At 39.7% G+C, this 19,524-nt stretch overlaps 1 long non-coding RNA gene across 1 annotated transcript; it reads right to left on the bottom strand.

Moving 5' to 3' along the window:
- Positions 1-12,993: 12,993 nt before the first annotated feature.
- LOC309801219 lies at positions 12,994-18,394 on the bottom strand. The gene is made up of 3 exons (XR_014293547.1): positions 17,848-18,394; positions 13,637-13,707; positions 12,994-13,548 (listed from the first exon to the last, which is right to left on the bottom strand). It is a non-coding gene; the product is annotated as an uncharacterized lncRNA (long non-coding RNA).
- Between the last annotated feature and the right edge of the window lie 1,130 nt (positions 18,395-19,524).

Here is a 19,524-nt window from a genome sequence, read left to right on the forward strand (position 1 = left end):
TGTATTTCTGCAGTGTCAGTTTTTACTTCTCCTTTTTCATTTCTAATTCTATTGATTTGAGTCTTCTCCCTTTTTTTAATGAGTCTGGCTAATGGTTTATCAATTTTGTTTAACTTCTCAAAGAACCCACTTTAAGTTTTATTGATCTTTGCTATCGTTTCCTTCATTTCTTTTTCATTTATTTCTGATCGGATATTTATGATTTCTTTCCTTCTGCTAACTCTGGGGTTTTTTGGTTCTTCTTTCTGTACTTGCTTTAGGTGTAAAGTTAGGTTGTTTATTTGAGATGTTTCTTGTTTCTTGAGGTTGGATTGTATTGCTATAAACTCCCCTCTTAGAACTGCATCCCATAGGCTTTGGGTCGTCGTGTTTTCATTGTCATTTGTTTCTAGGTATTTTTTGAATTTTTCAGTGATCTCTTGGTTATTAAGTTGTGTATTATTTAGCCTCCATGTGTTTGTATTTTTTACAGATTTTTTCCTGTAACTGATATCTAGTCTCATAGCGTTGTGGTCAGAAAAGATACTCGATAACGATTTCAATTTTCTTAAATTTACCAAGGCTTGATTTGTGACCCAAGATATGATCTATCCTGGAGAATGTTCCATGAGCACTTGAGAAGAAAGTGTATTCTGTTGTTTTTGGATGGAATGTCCTATAAATATCAATTAAGTCCATCTTGTTTAATGTATCATTTAAAACTTGTGTTTATTTATTTTCATTTTGTATGATCTGTCCATTGGTGAAAGTGGGATGTTAAAGTCCCCTACTATCATTGTGTTACTGTTGATTTCCCCTTTTATGGCTGTTAGCATTTGCCTTATGTATGGAGGTGCTCCTATGTTGGGTGCATAAATATTTACAATTGTTATATCTTCTTCTTGGATTGATCCCTTGATCATTAGTGTCCTTCTTTGTCTCTTGTAGTAGTCTTTGTTTTAAAGTCTATTTTGTCTGATACGAGAATTGCTACTCCAGGTTTCTTTTGATTTCCACTTGCATGGAATGTCTTTTTCCAGCCCCTCACTTTCAGTCTGTATGTGTCCCTAGATCTGAAGTGGGTCTCTTGTAGACAGCATATATACGCGACTTGTGTTTGTATCCATTCAGCCAGTCTCTGTCTTTTGGTTGGAGCATTTAATCCATTTATACTTAAGGCACTTATCAATATGTATGTTCCTATTACCATTTTCTTAATTGTTTTGGGTTTGTTACTGTATGTCTTTTCCTTCTCTTGTGTTTTCTGCCTAGAGAAGTTCCTTTAGCATTCATTTGTTGTAAAGCTGGTTTGGTGGTGCTGAATTCTCTTAGCTTTTGCTTCTCTGTAAAGGTTTTAATTTCTCTGTCAAATCTGAATGAGATCCTTACTGGGTAGAGTAACCTTGGTTGTAGGTTTTTACCTTTCATCACTCTAAATATGTCCTGCCACTCCCTTCTGGCTTGCAGAGTTTCTGCTGAAAGATCAGCTGTTAACCTGATGGGGATTCCCTTGTATGTTATTTGTTGTTTTTCTCTTGCTGCTTATAATATTTTCTTTGTATTTAATTTCTGATAGTTTGATTATATGTGTCTTGGCGTGTTTCTCCTTGGATTTATCCTGTATGGGACTCTCTGCGCTTCCTGGACTTGATTAACTATTTCCTTTCCCATATTAGGGGAGCTTTCAACTATAATCTCTTCAAATATTTTCTCAGGCCCTTTCTTTTTCTCTTCGTCTTCTGGGACCCCTATAATTCGAATGTTGGTGCATTTAATGTTGTCCCAGAGGTCTCTGAGACTGTCCTCAGTTCTTTTCATTCTTTTTTCTTTATTCTGCTGTGCAGTAGTTATTTCCACTATTTTATCTTCCAGGTTACTTATCTGTTCTTCTGCCTCAGTTATTCTGCTATTGATTCCTTGTAAAGAGTTTTAAATTTCATTTATTGTGCTGTTCATCATCGTTTGTTTGCTCTTTAGTTCTTCTTGGTCCTTGTTAAACGTTTAACATTTGTATTTTCTCCATTCTGTTTCCAGGATTTTGGATCATCTTTACTATCATTACTCTGAATTCTTTTTCAGGTAGACTGCCTATTTCCTCTTCATTGTTTGGTCTGGTGGGTTTTTACCTTGCTCCTTCATCTGCTGTGTGTTTCTCTGTCTTCTCATTTTGCTTAACTGACTGTGCTTGGGATCTCCTTTTCACAGGCTGCATGTTCATAGTTCCTATTGTTTTTGGTGTCTGTCTGCAGGGGTAAGGTTGGTTCAGTGGGTTGTGTAGGCTTCCTAGTGGAGGGGACTGGTGCCTGTGTTCTGGTGGATGAGCCTGGATCTTGTCTTTCTGGTGGGCAGGACCACATCCAGTGGTGTGTTTTGGGGTGTCTCTGACCTTATTATGACTTTAGGCAGCCTCTCTGCTAATGGGTGGTGTTGTGTTCCTGTCTTCCTAGTTGTTTGGCACAGGGTGTCCAGCACTGTAGCTTGCTAGTCATTGAGTGGAGCTAGGTGTTAGCATTGAGATGGACATCTCTGGGAGAGCTTTCGCCACTTAATATTACATGGAGCTGGGAGGTCTCTGGTGGATCAATGTCCTGAATTCGGCTCTCCCACCTCACAGCCACAGGCCTGACTCCCGGCCAGAGCACCAAGATCATGTCAGCCACACAGCTCAGAAGAAAAGGGAGGTAAAAGAAGGCAAGAACGAAAAAATAATAAAATAAAATAAATTTATTAAAATAAAAAATAAGTATTAAAAATAAAAAAATTAAAAATTTAAAAAAAGAAAGACGAGAGCAACCAAATCAAAAAAACAAAATCCACCAATGATAACAAGTGCTATAAACTATACTAAAAAAAAAAAAAAGGACAGACAGAACCCTAGGACAAATGTTAAAAGCAAAGCTATACAGACAAAAATCACACAAAGAAGCATACACATACACACTCACAAAAAGAGAAAAAGGGAAAAAATACATATCTATATATTTTTTAAAAAGGAGGAAGAGAGCAACCAAATCAATAAAAAAATCTACCAATGATAATAAACTCTAAATACTAAACTAAGATAAACATAAAACCAGAAACAAATTAGATGCCGAAAGCAAACCCCAACCCTACAGTTGCTCCCAAAGTCCACCACCTCAGTTTTGGGATGATTTGTTGTCTATTCAGGTATTCCACAGATGCAGGGTACATCAAGTTGATTGTGGAGATTTAATCCGCTGCTCCTGACACTGCTGGGAGAGATTTCCCTTTCTCTTCTTTGTTTGCACAGCTCCCGGGGTTCAGCTTTAGATTTGGCCCCGCTTCTGCGTGTAGGTCGCCTGAGGGCATCTGTTCTTCACTCAGACAGGACGGGGTTAAAGGAGCAGATGATTAGGGGGCTCTGGCTCACTCGGGCCGGCGGGAGGGAGGGGTATAGATGCGGGGCAAGCCTGCGGCGGCAGGGGCCAGCATGACGTTGCACCAGCCTGAGGCGCGCCGTGCGCTCTCCCGGGGACGTTGTCCCTGGATCACGGGACCCTGGCAGTGGCGGGCAGCACAGGCTCCCTGGAAGGGAGGTGTGGATAGTGACCTGTGCTTGCACACAGGCTTCTTGGTGGCAGCAGCAGCAGCCTTAGCGTCTCATGCCCGTCTCTGGGGTCCGCGCTGATAGCTGCATCTCTGGAGCTCGTTTAGGTGGTGCTCTGAGTCCCCTCTCCTCGTGCTCCCCGAAACAATGGTCTCTTGCCTCTTCGGCAGGTCCAGACTTTTCCCCAGACTCCCTCCTGGCTAGCTGTGGTGCACTAACCCCCTGCAGGCTGTGTTCACGCCGCCCACCCCAGTCCTCTCCCTGGGATCCGACCGAAGCCCGAGCCTCAGCTCCCAGCCCCCGCCTGCCCCGGCGGGTGAGCAGACAAGCCTCTCGGGCTGGTGAGTGCTGGTCTGCACCGATCCTCTGTGCAGGAATCTCTCCACTTTGCCCTCCGCACCCCTGTTGCTGTGCTCTCCTCCGCAGCCCCTAAGCTTCCCCACTTCTTCACCTGCAGTCTACGCCCACGAAGGGGCTTCCTAGTGTGTGGAAACCTTTCCTCCTTCACAGCTCCCTCCCACTGGTGCAGGTCCTGTCCCTATTCTTTTGTCTCTGTTTTTTCTTTTTTCTTTTGCCCTACCCAGGTACGTGGGGAGTTTCTTGCCTTTTGGGAAGTCTGAGGTCTTCCACCAGCGTTCAGTCGGTGTTCTGTAGGAGTTGTTACACATGCAGATGTATTTCTGATGTATTTGTGTGGAGAAAGATGATCTCCACGTCTTACTCCTCCACCATCTTTAAGCAGGCTGGTCTCCTACTCTTATACTTACTCCCTGCATTCTATTCTCAACACAGGAGCCAGAGTGATTCTTTTAAAATTTAAGTCAGACTATGTCACAACTCTACTCAAAACCCTGCAATGACTTCCCATCACACACAAAACAAAAGCCAATATCTTTACAGTGGCTTACTGGCCCCCATAAGCACTCTGACCTTAACTCTACTACTTTCCCCCTTGTTCACTCTGCTTCAGTCTCACTGGCCTCCTTCCTCTTTCTCAGACATATTTGGCTCAGAACCTTAGCAATGACTGTTCCTTCTGCCTGCAAGACTCTTCCTCCAGAAAACTGGCTAAATTCTTTATCTCCTATATGTCTTCCCTCAAATTCTACTTCTTTCTCAATGAGGCCTATCTTCATCACCCTAATTAACCATATAAATTTCCCCCTGCACTCTCAATCTCCCTTACCTTGTTCTGTTTTTTTTGTTGCATGGAATTTTCCACCTTTAACTTGATAAGCTGCTCCTAAACTTAATATGAAAGAGCAAAGGGCCATGAAGAGCCAAACAGTTTTGAAGGAGAATGAGAAAGGATATTATCCCTACCAAATATGAAACTTATTGTAAAGCTGCAGTCACTAAAAGGGCATATCAGTGGTACAGAGATGGAAAAATAAGACCAACCGAAAAGAATAAAGGGCCCAGAAATAAATCTATGTCTACATAGGAACTTGAGATATGACACATTAGCAACACAAATCATTGAGAAAGAAAAGACTGCGTACTTAATAACTTGTGCCAGGACAACTGGTTTTCTATTTGGAAAAAGATAAAATTAGATCCCTATTTTACATCATGCATAAAGTAGATTCCAAAGGGATTAAGAAACTAAACAAAAAGAAAAACTTTTAAACCTTAAAAGAAAATACAGAAAAATATACTTATGACATCCTGGTAGGAAAAGTTTTTATAAACAAGATTAAAAAAACCATAAACCATGAAAATATTGAAATATTTGACTATACTACTATTCAAAAGCATCTGTATAATAGAACACACAATAAACCAAGTTAAAATAAATGCCACAATCTAAAAGATGATACATATAATTGAAAAAGGACGGTTTCCAGTATTTATATGCATTTTAACTGTAAATAATAAAAAAAGACAAATAACTCAATGGAAATACTTTTAGTGTTTAAAATAAAATTTAAATGTTGGAATATATGAGCAGACAATTAATTCACAGAAGAGGAAATTTATCTGGCCAGTATACATATGAAATATGTTCAACCTTGCTAACTGAATATGCAATTTAAATGATGATACTCTCCAACTGGCTCCACAAAATATAAAAATAAGTCTAATAACACAAAGTGTAATTCATAAGAACGTAGGAGAAATGAAACTACTCCCTGATGGGGTGTGTAAACAGGTCTAACTACTTTGGACAAGAGTTTGACAATATCTAGTAAAGTTGAAAATGTATGTATCGTACAACCCAATCCATCCATTTTTCAGAAATGAACCTAGAGAAACTCTCATATATGCACATTAAATTGTGTACAAGCATGTTCATTGCAGCCTTGCTTGTGATTACAAAAAATAATGGGAAATAATTTGTGTCCATCCATAAGAGAAGGTATAGATAAGTTGTGATGCATTAAATTCATCGATACAGTAAACTTCAAAAACATATAATAATTATGAATTTTTTAAAAAATGTGTAAAGCCATATATTGAATAGGATATTAATTATGCTAATTTTTATAACAATAGGAAATATTATGTATAAATATAAACACATGTACATACATAGAAAAAATACATATGATTTGCAGTGGATCACAAAAATGGCCATAATTTCCCACCCCTCCTAGAAATCTACTCTTTTACAATGTGATTTTACCACTCCTTCCACCAAGAAGTGAAGTCTATTTGCTCACCCCTTGAATCTCATGTCTTTGTGACGCTCATTTTCACCCACAGAATACACTGAAAGCAATGTTTTGCCAGAGGCCGAACACACTTCCATTCTACTCTCCCTCTCAGAACCCTGCTAGTGTCTAGTGAACAAGCCTGGGCTAGTCTGCTGAGTGATGAACACCACATGGCCCAGTCAACCCCATCACCCCAGCCTACAATCAGCTAACCACTAGACAGATGAGTAAGGCCGTAGTAAGACAAACCAGAACCCAGTTGACCTGCCAATTGACCATCGACACATGAGCAATCCTAGGTCGGATCAGCCCAGCCTACCTCATATCAGTAGAACTATTCAGCTGAACTGCCAATTGACCATAGACACATGAGCAATCCTAGGTCGGATCAGCCCAGCCTACCTCATATCAGTAGAACTATTCAGCTGACCTGCAGACTCACGAGCAATAATAAGGGGTTGTTGTCCTACATCACTAAGTCTTAGGGGTAAATTTTTTACACAGCATTAAATAAGGGATGCATATGCCATCTTCAGTACAATGACCTCTAAGGACAGAGGGAAAGGAAGAGTATGAAGGGGAGGGAGATACCTTCACCTTTTACACTTACTTTTTTGAGGATTTAGAAGTCCTCAAATCCTGTGATAAATCTGGACAGCAGTAACCCAGGGGTCTGTTATATTATTTTCAGAACTAATCTGAATACTTGAAATGTTGCCTAATTGGTTTGAAGAAGTATGCTACCATTCTTTCCTTTTTTTGTCATATTCATATGAATATGGTAGAACTAGACATGACTAAAAGATCTGGTTCATCATGTGGTTCTCATGTAGACTGGCTACACAGAAACTTGGAAATATTAGACCTGGACTTATGTAACTGACGTCATGAGCCACAGTAACTCAGACTGACCAAATATTATGGTCACACCTCGTTCTATGGTAGCATATAAACAAGAGCTAAGAGAAAAATATCAAACCCTCAATTAATCAGAACTCAAGAAACAAACTTTCTTTCATGGAAAAACATCTAGTTTTAGAAGAAAACAAAAATAAACTATTATCAAAGGTATACTTTGATTTTCAGATTAAGTCCTAGGGTCAGCGCCAAGTCAAGCTAATCTTCGCATGTTCAATATTAAGGTTGGAGAGAAAGACAGAGATAAAATGGGTTGCTAGCTGATCTTCACTTTATCAAAAAATTAATTTAACTGTGCATCCCATCCAGTGATGCTGCTTTTATTGAACATAATTGTTTATTTCCATTTTGCTACGATATAATTCTAAGATTTAAAAAACTCATACTGTAAGAGGACATGGTGGTAGGAATTGTAAAGAAGCTATACAAAACTAGGCCTATCTATAAATCCTGAGTCCCAGTGCAACCAGTTGAAAAAGTTCCATTAATCTTTATAAGTTAAGAGATTTCTAAGGAACCAGTATCCTGGATTTGGATAGAATCCTTTCACCCTAAACCCCACATTCATATTAAATGAAGGACAAAGTCTGTACCTAATACTCTGGGTGAAAACATAAGCAAGCAATAACCAATGTCTCTGCCATTTAGAGCCAGGAGTACAAAAGCTTCCTTTACAGGGGAAATAATGGAAAGAGTGGAACCAACATCATTCCAGGTGGCAGGAGGTGAGAAAAGGCATTTGTGGCCAAAAGATAAGGTCAGGAAAGGGGATTTGGAAGAGCCTTGGTTTGAGACAAACAGACAAAACAAAGTAGAAAGTGTATGCTCTGAAGTGAGTCAAGTCATATATGAGCCAGGCTGGCAGAATAAATCAAGTCTACACGAAGCTGAAAATGAATCAATTTCATTTGTAAAGAGAGCTGCAAGGCTAACTCTTTCATATTTGCTTATTTATTAAGCATATTAAATGCCTCCTCTTCTTTCTTCTTCTACTGTCCATAAGTGATTATAATAGAGTTTGTTGTAAGTTTTTAGGTTTAATTTCTAATAAAGAAAGACTATAGAGCTTCAAAAATATTATAGCTGAAGGTCAATATGGCAGAATGAACCAAATAGCAAAATCACCTATCCCAACATCTGAGAAAACAAAAATCAAAAACATATATCAATAATACTTACAATTTGAATAGTACTTAATATGTGCCAGGCATTATTCTTAGAACTTTATATATAATATCTCATTCAATAGTATAATGCATTTATGAAAAAATACTATTATTATCCCATTTTACAGATGTAGAAACTGAAGCACAGGTTTTAACTAGTAATTGGTAGGCCTCAGATATGATCCCAAGCAGTCTAAACCCAGAGTTTGTATCTTTAACCACCATACTATTCTGCTCACAAACAGACAAAATAGGCAAACAAGCAATGTGAATAGGATGAAGAAAAAAAAAGTCCTCAGTTACCATTCAAGGAAAGAGTCTATGCTTAATGTCATAAACTTTGAAAAGAGGCATCTAAAAAAATAAGAAATAAATAAAAGGGATTGAGAATATCTATTAATCCTATTCCCACTTACCAGAAACAATACTGAATTAACATTTTGAGTCAAACAAATCCAGAAAATTATTGCTAACACCACCAACACCCCCAAAAATTGGAGATAAGTGAAATAAAGGAGTGCATTGGCAATGTCAGGAGGAGTTAATACTCCAGACTTTACCGTTTTCCAGGGCTTCATGAAGAATGGAAAAATGAACAAAAGCCCGAGAGAATCTGTCCAAAAATAAAATATACTCCCAACTAGTTTGATTGCTCTTTGTTATAGAATATTTATCGTAATCTCAGATTAAAGCACAGAGCTCAGGTCTTCCAATAAAGACTGCATGTAGCTCCCATCTCAATATGCAGCCTATAAACCATACTGAATGGAAGAGAAACAAATCTCAGATAAGGTGGAAAGTGTCCAGAAGAATTTACCTGCATCAGAGCAAACTGAAGTTCAGTCCACATTAAAAATGAGCGAGATAAAAATGAAACACATAGCAATGGCAAACACACACACACAAACACACACACAGAGGACGAAACGACGAAAAAAGAATTTGCAGAGTTAAGAAAACTAATTGAGCACAAAAACCACACCACTGGCATAGGGGGTCTACAAAATATGATCCCTGGGACAAATCCAGGACACCACTGTTTTTTATATTTTACTGGCACACAGTTACATCCATTCATTTATGTATTATCTGTGGTTGCTTTTGCATTGCAACAGCAAAGTTGAGTAGTTGCAACAAAAACCATATGGCCAAAAAGCCCCAAATGTTTACCAAAGGGCCTGTTACAGAAAAAGTTTGCCGATACCTTCATGAGAAAATTGATACCTTATAAACAGGCTGGCCCTCCTGTCCTAGGCTCTACACCACCTCTGTGCTGCTGTTTTCTGGTTACACCCTGAAATTGAATGTGCACTAGTGTAAATGCTATATGAGCTGATAGGTCACACTTTGAACCACATTATTACATGCCTTGAAAAATGTACACTTCTCACCCTCAACATAAGCCAAGCATCTCTGATAATATATAATTATAACTGCTAACATTTATTTAGCACTATATGCTAGGTACTATTGTACTTTTATAAGAATACAGAAAAAATGTTAAAAGTGGTATATAAATAAATAAATTTTAGGCAATATTACCTCAGTCGAAAATACTTCCTTGTTGTATAACAATTCTCCTTTATAGATCAATCTAAACATAAAACAATGAGGAAGGAGAAAAATCAGGCTCAAAGTTTACAACACTTTATTCTACTTCTATAAACATGTTTTATTGGAAGCATCTTTGTAGTAAACATTTTAGAGATTTATTTACTTTATTAATTTTCGGAAAAAATATCAGGCTGCAACCCTGATTATTGAGGATATATAATTCTTTCAAATGGTTACAAAGTACAGTGCAGAATTATACGCTACTACTTAAACCTTGGCTAGGAATAAATAGAAAGTGCATTTTTTTTTTTTTTTTTTTTTTTGCGGTTTCTGGGCCTCTCACTGCTGTGGCCTCTCCCGTTGCGGAGCACAGGCTCCGGACGCGCAGGCTCAGCGGCCATGGCTCACAGGCCCAGCCGCTCCGCGGCATGTGGGTCTTCCCGGACCGGAGCATGAACCCACGTCCCGGGCATCAGCAGGAGGACTCCCAACCACTGCGCCACCAGGGAAGCCCAGAAAGCGCATTTTATTCTCACTGGCCGTTGAATTGCATTTTATAACTTTGAAGAAAATATCCCACTGGATTAGCTTGCTACCAACTCCTCAAACCCCAAATGAAACTTCCACAGTTCCCTTGGGTGTTTCTTATTATTGAGATGTTAAGTTTACTTATTTGAAAACAATTATAAAGTCTTGTATAAAAAGTAAGTTTTGGGGCTTCCCTGGTGGCGCAGTGTTTGAGAGTCCGCCTGCCGCCCTGGTCCGGGAGGATCCCGCGTGCCGCAGAGCCTCTGGGCCCGTGAGCCATGGCCGCTGAGCCTGCGCGTCCGGAGCCTGTGCTCCGCAACGGGAGAGGCCACAACAGTGAGAGGCCCGCGTACCAAAAAAAAAAAAAAAAAAAAAGGAAGTTTTGTTCAGAAGTAAAATTTCTCAAAATGTACATACCTCGGGGCTTCCCTGGTGGCGCGGTGGTTGAGAATCTGCCTGCTAATGCAGGGGACACGGGTTGGAGCCCTGGTCTGGGAGGATCCCACATGCCGCGGAGCAACTAGGCCCGTGAGCCACTACTGAGCCTGCGCGTCTGGAGCCTGTGCTCCGCAACAAGAGAGGCCGCGATAGTGAGACCCGCACACCGCGATGAAGAGTGGCCCCCGCTCGCCGCAGCTAGAGAAAGCCCTCGCACAGAAACGAAGACCCAACGCAGCAAAAAAAAAATAAATAAATTTTAAAAGAAATGTACATACCTCATTGTAATATTGTCATTATGTTCTATATACTCTAGGACCCCTACATTTCAACTTTAATTATTTTCAAGCACCCAAGACATGTCAGGACATACTTAGATATTGTTAGTGCATCAAACATTTTAACATCTGTGCTTCAAATATTCAACCAACCTAAACCATGCTCTGCAGGCACTATGCAAGGTTCTGAAAACACTAATGAATAAGTCCCAGGATTTTTGGAATTTAAAGTCATGATTACAGATGAGCTCTTCCAAGATGGGTATGTAAAACAGGAGTGGAAAAAAAGTTTCTTCTCATCTGCAAACTCTGATCATTTGATTGTTGCCTGAAGCATTTTTGAGAATTCTAAGATAGCATCGGGGATCAGAGAAAACTGCCAAAATCAAATAGCAATGTCTGCTATGGGCATGCATGATTTGGTTCATATTGTATGTTCATAATTTCTTATAGTACTAAAAGGAAAAAGGATTAAGTATGGAATATTGGATATCAATATTTAAGGAGCAGGTGAAGAAAGGGAAGGAGCAGCAGAAAACTTTTCAATGGCAACATCATGTAGGCTAAAAAGAAGAGAAGGTCCAGGAGGAAGTAGACAATAGTGTCAAATATCATATTCCTTCAGAAAGGAAATCTGGCCAATTGTAATTCATTGGAGACTTTCCTGAAAGCAGTTTCAGCAGAATGGTGGAGAAGAAATTTAAGCACAGAGACTAAGGAAATAAGGAAGTGGATACAATCTACATTTTTCTAGAAATCTAAGATTCCTCACACTTCACACTGCTCCCTAATATATAATAATGCATATTTGGTTCTGGGATTACTTCTATGTATATTTATAAACACACTTATAAAAGGAAAACTAGTGAAGTACTGAAGACCTGGAGCTTCACTGCTTGGGTTCAAATCCCAGCTCTCTGTTGTTCTCTATATGCATAACTTTGAGCAAGTTACACAACTTCTCTGAGATTCTTTCCTTATCTGCCAAATGGAGAATGCTAACATGACTAAACACACATGATCTTAGAACAGTGTCCAGCACCTCATAAACGTCCAGCAACTACTAGCAATTTTAATTTTCATCGTAAAGAATACAGAGGAAAAAGCAAACGGTCATTTCCCCATGGTGTTCACTACTAACTGCTTGGGGTATGTCCTCCTAGGGCATCAAATGTGTAGTTTTAACCAAGAGAGCAGTACTGCAACAGAAATGTGAATGCTACATTAGCAATGACTTGGTTCAACAAAACCTAAAGTGTACACTCCACCAATACTTTTTCTAAGGAAATCTGCTTCAAAACTCTAGTTTCTATATTACTTGCTGGTTTTTCAGTAATGAGGAAGATACAAGATGATATATAGTTACTTTAGAATTCATGGATCAAATGTATTCGGAATTCACACACTGTCACGAATTCAATATTCATGACAAGCATTCTGGGTGAACAGCCAGACTGTGGGGCTGGGTTTCTCTTTAATTTTATGTATTACATATGTATAGAATATTTTATAAATTAGCCTTCTATATATTCTATTTCTGGTCGTTGAGAGGAAAGCTGTTGCTTAGCCACCAGTCTTTTCTGCTTGGCTGATGCTTAAAATGGAAAGTTGTGCAAATCAGAGGCAAAAAATTGTGTCCATTAGGAGTGATGAGTTACTTGTTTTAACAACTAAGTTGGCTACCAACTTAGTTTATGGTTCTCTGTGTGGAAAAGATAAAATATGAGACAGAAGCTGTATCATGGTATTTACTAATTATTTTTAAGGAACAGATTAATTCACAAGATGTAAATTAGTATATAAAAAGGAATAATTCAAGGATATTAAAAAATTACCTAAGTTTTGAAGTATATGGTTAAATTTTCAGATGGAAAATATTTACATCTTAGAATGAAAAGGGAGAACACTAAAACCCATATGCTGAATTCTCAAGCTGTAGCCAACAAAAAACTATGTTTATACCCTGTAAAAATTTGAAACATGATTTTACATATATTTGCTTTGTCCATTTAGGTTGTAAACAAAGATTATTCACTAGGGAAAGAGAGGTTAGGTCATATGGTGGTAAGAGATTTTGTGGCAGTGAGAGTCCCTTGGCTGCTGCTAACAAAAACTGACCTGGCCAAGTGAAGCTAAAGCATATTTATTGGAGCAAAGGGTTTGGTGGTGTTGATGGTGTGCTCAGAACTGATGTGGTATTTCAGAGCAGGGCTTGGAAACAGGCTGGGCACTCTGGAAAACTTCCTGTGGTCAGAGCCATTGCTGTTTCCTTGTGTCACTCAAGTTTCAAAAGCCCATGGGAAAGCAACTGCCTGGCTGATTCTTCATGTGCCTGCCCCTTGGCTGGGGTGAGTGGAGGGGCCGGGAAGGATGTGGTCTTCTCAACTTCCATGGAGGCATGCATCTGGATTTACAGGATGGTCACTGCTCAGTGAGCTTTTCCACAAGAGGAAATCTGGGTGCTACTCGGAAGAAAGAAATGGTTACTGGAGATGTATATATGGATACACACACACACACACACACACACATACACAGTATAAGACTTACAGTAAGTCTCTTGGGTCTTCACGAAACTCATCTGTGACATAATTGCTTCTTTCTTCTCATGTTCCTTACCTCTAAAGTGGATATAGAAATAATCAACTTCATGTATTTACTAGGTAATGTAAAATTTATTATTTAGTTGGTGATATCTAGATCATTTTAGAAAGGTAGTATGTAAGTACAGTTATAATTTATAAAACAGTGGGTATGCATATATTTATATGCAATTTACATGGAGTTAAATTTTATAATTTGAAGATTTATTCATCTTTTTTTCATCTTTATAAAATCCCTGAACATCCAGGAAGAAATCTATATAATCACAAAATCTATATAATCACAAAAATTAAATAAAAATAAAATTAAAGCAAAGTCATTGAGTCTAACTTTTTTTTTTTTTTTTTTTTTTGCGGTACACGGGCCTCTCACTGCTGTGGCCTCTCCCGTTGTGGAGCACAGGCTCCGGACGCACAGGCTCAGTGGCCATGGCTCACGGGCCTAGCCGGTCCGCGGCATGTGGGATCCTCCCGGACCAGGGCATGAACCCGTGTCCCCTGCATCGGCAGGTGGACTGTCAACCACTGCGCCACCAGGGAAGCCCTACATAACTGGATTTTTGACTCAAAGAAAAAGCTCATTAGATGTTGAAAGAGTTTGCACATATTTCTATCGTAACATATCTTGGCTTCGATTTACTTGACTGTCAACATATTCTTTGTCCTTTAACCAAAAAAGTCTCTGTTACAATTTTAATCTGCCACTGGGACTATTTTATTAGTGGCCAGTGAAAATAAATGGCCAAGCTCCCCAAATCTTCCCTCTGTGTTAGCTCCTGAAACAAAGGTTAAAATAACAGTCTTAAACAAGATAGAAGTTTCTTTCTCACAGAATAGTCAAGATTAAGTAGACTGTGGCAGACTTGGCAGTTTCACGCTGCGAGGGACTAGGTTTTTCTAGCTAGCTGCTCCGCCACCCTCAATGTGAAGTTTCCATCTAGTGGTCTAATATGACTGCTCCTGCAGCAGCTACTGCCATGTCTGCATTCCAGCCAGTGGGAAGTTGAGAAGGGTAGAGGGGAGGGTGTACATCCCTTCAGCTTACTTATCATTGGCCGGAAACTTGTCACATGGCCACACCTAGCTGCAAGAAAAGTGGGAAACATAGCTCTCAGGTGGTTGGCTGAGTTCTATTGTTATAGAAGGGTGGAGTGGAAGTTTTCTGTCATGCCATCTCATTCACAAACTCATTACTGTCTTGTGCTAAAACAGAAAATGTCTATATTGAAAAATAACAATAGCAACCCAAATGTCTATCCAAAGAAACAAACCCTGGAGCAAATTAAATAATACTATAAAATGATGAATAAAATTCTTATAATGTACTTTCTCTACATATCAATTAAACTGTTGTCTTTCAAACTATCAGGTTAATATATATCATACTAAAGAAGTAATTAACCTACCAGCACCCCAGAGTTCTAATATCCTCAGAAGGTGGGTGATTAAGGGCAACTTTAGGTGTAGTTCTGCCACATTTAGACTCCTTATACCATTGGCATGTTGCTGAAATCCTATACAAGTTTTCCAAATGATCCTCAGAAAAATATATGGTCTTATATCAAAACCCTTAAAAAAATATACATTCCCTTTGACTCAGGAATTTTACTTTTGGGAGTTTGTTCTAAACAGAACAATGAGGATGCAGAAAAAGATTCATCTATAAGGACACTTATTGCAAATTTTTTTGTTGTAGAGAAAGATTAGAAATAACCTTAATGTCCCAAAAAAGGGAAGCGTGTACATAGTTATATCCATACAAAAGAATAAGCGTGCTGCCTTCAAAAATGATGCAGAAATTTATTTGACATGGAAAGTTGCTCACAATATATTGTTAAATGAAATATGAAGATTAGAAAACAGTATGTACAGTGTTATCCAAAGTTTATAAATTAAAACTAAAATATTCTTTAAGAAGGCACACCAAAATATGAAAAGTGGTTAGGTGTTTCTGGGTGGTGGTATTAAGAGGTCATTGTTATTTTATTCTGTTTGCTTCTTTGTAGTTTTGAAGTTAGAAAAAAAAAGAGAACACATATCATTTGTATAATCACAGGTTTTTGTTTGTTTTGTTTTGTTTTGTTAACATAGGAAGAAATTAAAAGCTGTGTTCTCTTAACTCCCAGCCAGATTCAGAATGGCGCTGGAAGGGGCTTCCTTGGTGGCGCAGTGGTTAAGAACCCGCCTGCCAATGCAGGGGACATGGGTTCGAGCCCTGGGCCGGGAAGATCCCACATGCCGTGGAGCAACTAAGAACGTGAACCACAATTACTGAAGCCCGTATACCACAACCACGGAAGCCTGCGCACTTAGAGCCCGTGCTCCACAACAAGAGAAGCCACCACAATGAGAAGCCCACGCACCGCAACGAACCCCCACTTGCTGCAACTAGAGAAAGCCTATGCGCAGCAATGAAGACCCAACGCAGCCAAAAATATAAATAAATAAATAAATTTATTTTAAAAAAGGAAAAAGAAAGAAAGGCGCGGGAAGACAGAGATTCTCCTAGCCTGACTTCTGATTCTCCTAGCCTGACTTCTGACTTCTGACTTCTAAGGAGGCTCTTGCTCTGGAAACAGTCCTTCCCCAAAACCTCTTTGACAGTTTCATCACCCCAGCAGCAGTCACATCTCCCACACACAGGGCCAGATTTTAGATGACCTTAAAGACTAACAGCATGGGTTTTATTCTGTAAGTAATGGAGAGGCTGTAAGTGTTTAAGCAATGATAAAGGATAAGGATGTATTTCTTCCTTCAATCCATCTCAAGATTTTCTATATTAATAGATGCTTGGAAAACCATTGTGGAATGAATACAAGAATGACCAGATGGATAAGATAATAAAGAGAAGAGAAACTTTTGTGATGCCCTAGAATGCAGATCTGTGGAAGTAAATTGACAGGATATGGCCAAAGATTGGGTGGAAGAGAGGTGGTGTCCAAGATAACCCTGGATTTTGTGCTCAGGGACGAGGAATGAATGACCAAGAGAAATTGGAAGTTGGAAGGATTAGCTTTTAGTTTTGCAAAGTAATGCTACTGTTTAGATGTTGGTTGTCCATGAATAAGGAGACATCTAACATATAGGTAGAAACAAGAGTTTGGAAATCCAGAAACAGGACAGATATATTTATAGAGAATTAAGAATTATGCCATAGCCTGGTTGAAATTTGGGGGCGGATGCTTAGGAAGAAGGATTAAGAGGATTAAAGTGACCTGCATTTAGGAGGAAGGAGCACAAAAGGGAGCTGGGGAAGCAAAGGGAGAGATTCGCTGGGAGGAGGAAACCCCTGCTGCTTCCTCATATGCTGGAGATGGCTCCCCTCCGGTGATTCCATAGCATCTTATACAGACTCTATTGCCAAACTCTTCCATAGTGAATTTAAAATAAAGTACTGATGGGAAAAATTTCAAACATATCCAAAAAATCGAAAAGAATATGAAGAGTACAATGTACCCATCACCCACTGCATCAGTCACTGTTCAAAAAGTTAAGTGGAGGGGCTTCCCTGGTGGCACAGTGGTTGAGAATCTGCCTGCCAATGCAAGGGACACAGGTTCGAGCCCTGGTCTGGGAAGATCCTACATGCCACAGAGCAACTAGGCCCATGAGCCACAATTACTGAGCCTGCATGTCTGGAGCCTGAGCTCCGCAACAAGAGAGGCCGCGACAGTGAGAGGCCCGCGCACCACGATGAGGAGTGGCCCCCGCTTGCCACAACTAGAGAAAGCCCTCGCACGGAAACGAAGACCCAACACAGCCATAAATAAATAAATAAGTAAATTTAAATCATATGGGCTTCTAAGAAGAACTCGGATTAAAAAAAAAAAAAAGTTAAGTGGAACTACTAGGACATGTGTGAATATGTGTGTGCGTCTAAATATACATATATGTGTGTATGCTTGTACATATACAACTGTGCCTTTGTGGAACTTGGTTTAACAGTCGCTGTAAGGCTGTTGCCCTTGAATCGATTGCTGGAATTTGAAGTGCACAGGGCAGGCAGTCAGGAGGGGAAGATGAGTATAAAGTGGGAGACAAGAACATGCTGGAGTTGGAAACTTCGAGGACAGACGGAAACTCATCTTGCCTTAGACCCTGGTTTGAGGCTGTCTTACAGAAGTCAGGGCCCTTCACCACAGAGCTAGGCACACGTACCTTGCTGTGGAGTTGGAGAGGCTGAAGGAAGTTCCAGAAGTAGGTGGAGCAGTTTCAGGCCTGTCCACTGTCTCCTGCCAATGTGGTGAACCAACAGATAAAGACAATATGCATGGTTATAAAAACGGCTGCAGGGCTTCCCTGGTGGTGCAGTGGTTGAGAGTCCACCTGCCGATGCAGGGGACATGGGTTTGTGCCCTGGTTCGGGAAGATCCCACATGCCGCGGAGCGGCTGGGCCCACGAGCCATGGCCACTGAGCCTGCGCGTCCGGAGCCTGTGCTCTGCAACGGGAGAGGCCACAACAGTGAGAGGCCCGCGTACTGCAAAAAAAAAAAAAAAAAAAAAAAAAAAAATTGGCTGCAGCTTTACTTCCAGTCCCCAAATTCCAAACAAGAATGTCTCTTATGGCCCACCCTAACCAGAAACATAGAGGGAATAGAATTCTGGGAAATGTAGCTCAGCCTAGCCAAGTCATCACATTGCAAAGCAATCATACCTAATTGCAACCATTTCTATCCCATGGCAAGCCTTGTTTCATCTATTCCTCCACCCACTTCCTGTCCCCCACTTTTTTTTTTTTTTGGAAAAATATCCTAGGCAGCATATCATTTTATCTTCTAACCATGTTGTACTTTAAAATTTGAGGGGTTTTTTTGTGTCATTCTGTGCGCTTCTTGAGAAAAGAATCCTTACCTTATTTAACTTGCACCTCATATATATAGGTATCTTACAAATACTTGTTGACCTAATGATATATGATTTTTATGCAAATGAGCGGAAGACTAGAAAGAGCTGACATCGTAAGGCAGTCTTTGTCCCGAGAAACTGGGTTCTAGAGTTGCCACCTCCCTAAAGTCATTTTCGAGCCCTTTCTCTCTCTCTTGCTTCTAGGTAGAAATACCCACTCCTTCTTTGTGCCCCACTGGCGTAGTGTGTGTATACTTCTACCACTGTACCCATACATTTTATTTTTAATTTATTTACATGTCTTTCCCCTTCCATTAGCTATTTTTAATGACAGAAGTGAGCTAGTTGACCTTTCTGGGCTTTACCTTTTTGAACTATCAAAAGTAAAACTAAGAAGATTGGACTCCCACACCAAGATTCCTGTGAAAATTTCTCCTGAAGAGAAAGAGTTGGATTCTTCTGTTTTTCTTTTTCTATTGCCTTGGGTTCATAACAATGAGTTATATATAATTTTCCATTATACCCAGTGTCTTCAAGGACAGTGCATGGTCTAATATACACAGGGGTTTAGAAATTCTCATCAGGACAATGGAGGTGCCACTTTTCTTACAAGAGTTACTAAACGGTTATGAGTCATACCCTTCACATAGGTTATTAGTCGGGACTCTTGACTACTAGAGACAGAATCTGACTTGAAGCCGAGTAGGCAAAAATGGCAACCATATAAGCTCATATAATGAAACTGCCAGAAAGGCAGGAACCACTGAGTGTGGAAGTCTCCTACTTGGAGAAATGTTCAGAGGGTGTTTGGGGAGCTTCAAAGAATCTGGCTGTGGACTGTAGGCATGATTTAAAGTCATATTTTGAAGGCCCTTGAATGCCAGGCTAAAATAAACCCTATACTTTCTCTTGCTGAAACCAACGGGAGCATCAAATGAGTCCATAGAAGAAACATTTTGATCTCTAGAAGTGTCTAACTGCAGAGCTCT

This window comes from Mesoplodon mirus (genome assembly GCF_964341445.2).
Source record: "Mesoplodon mirus genome assembly, chromosome: 3".
Lineage (NCBI taxonomy): Eukaryota > Metazoa > Chordata > Mammalia > Artiodactyla > Ziphiidae > Mesoplodon > Mesoplodon mirus.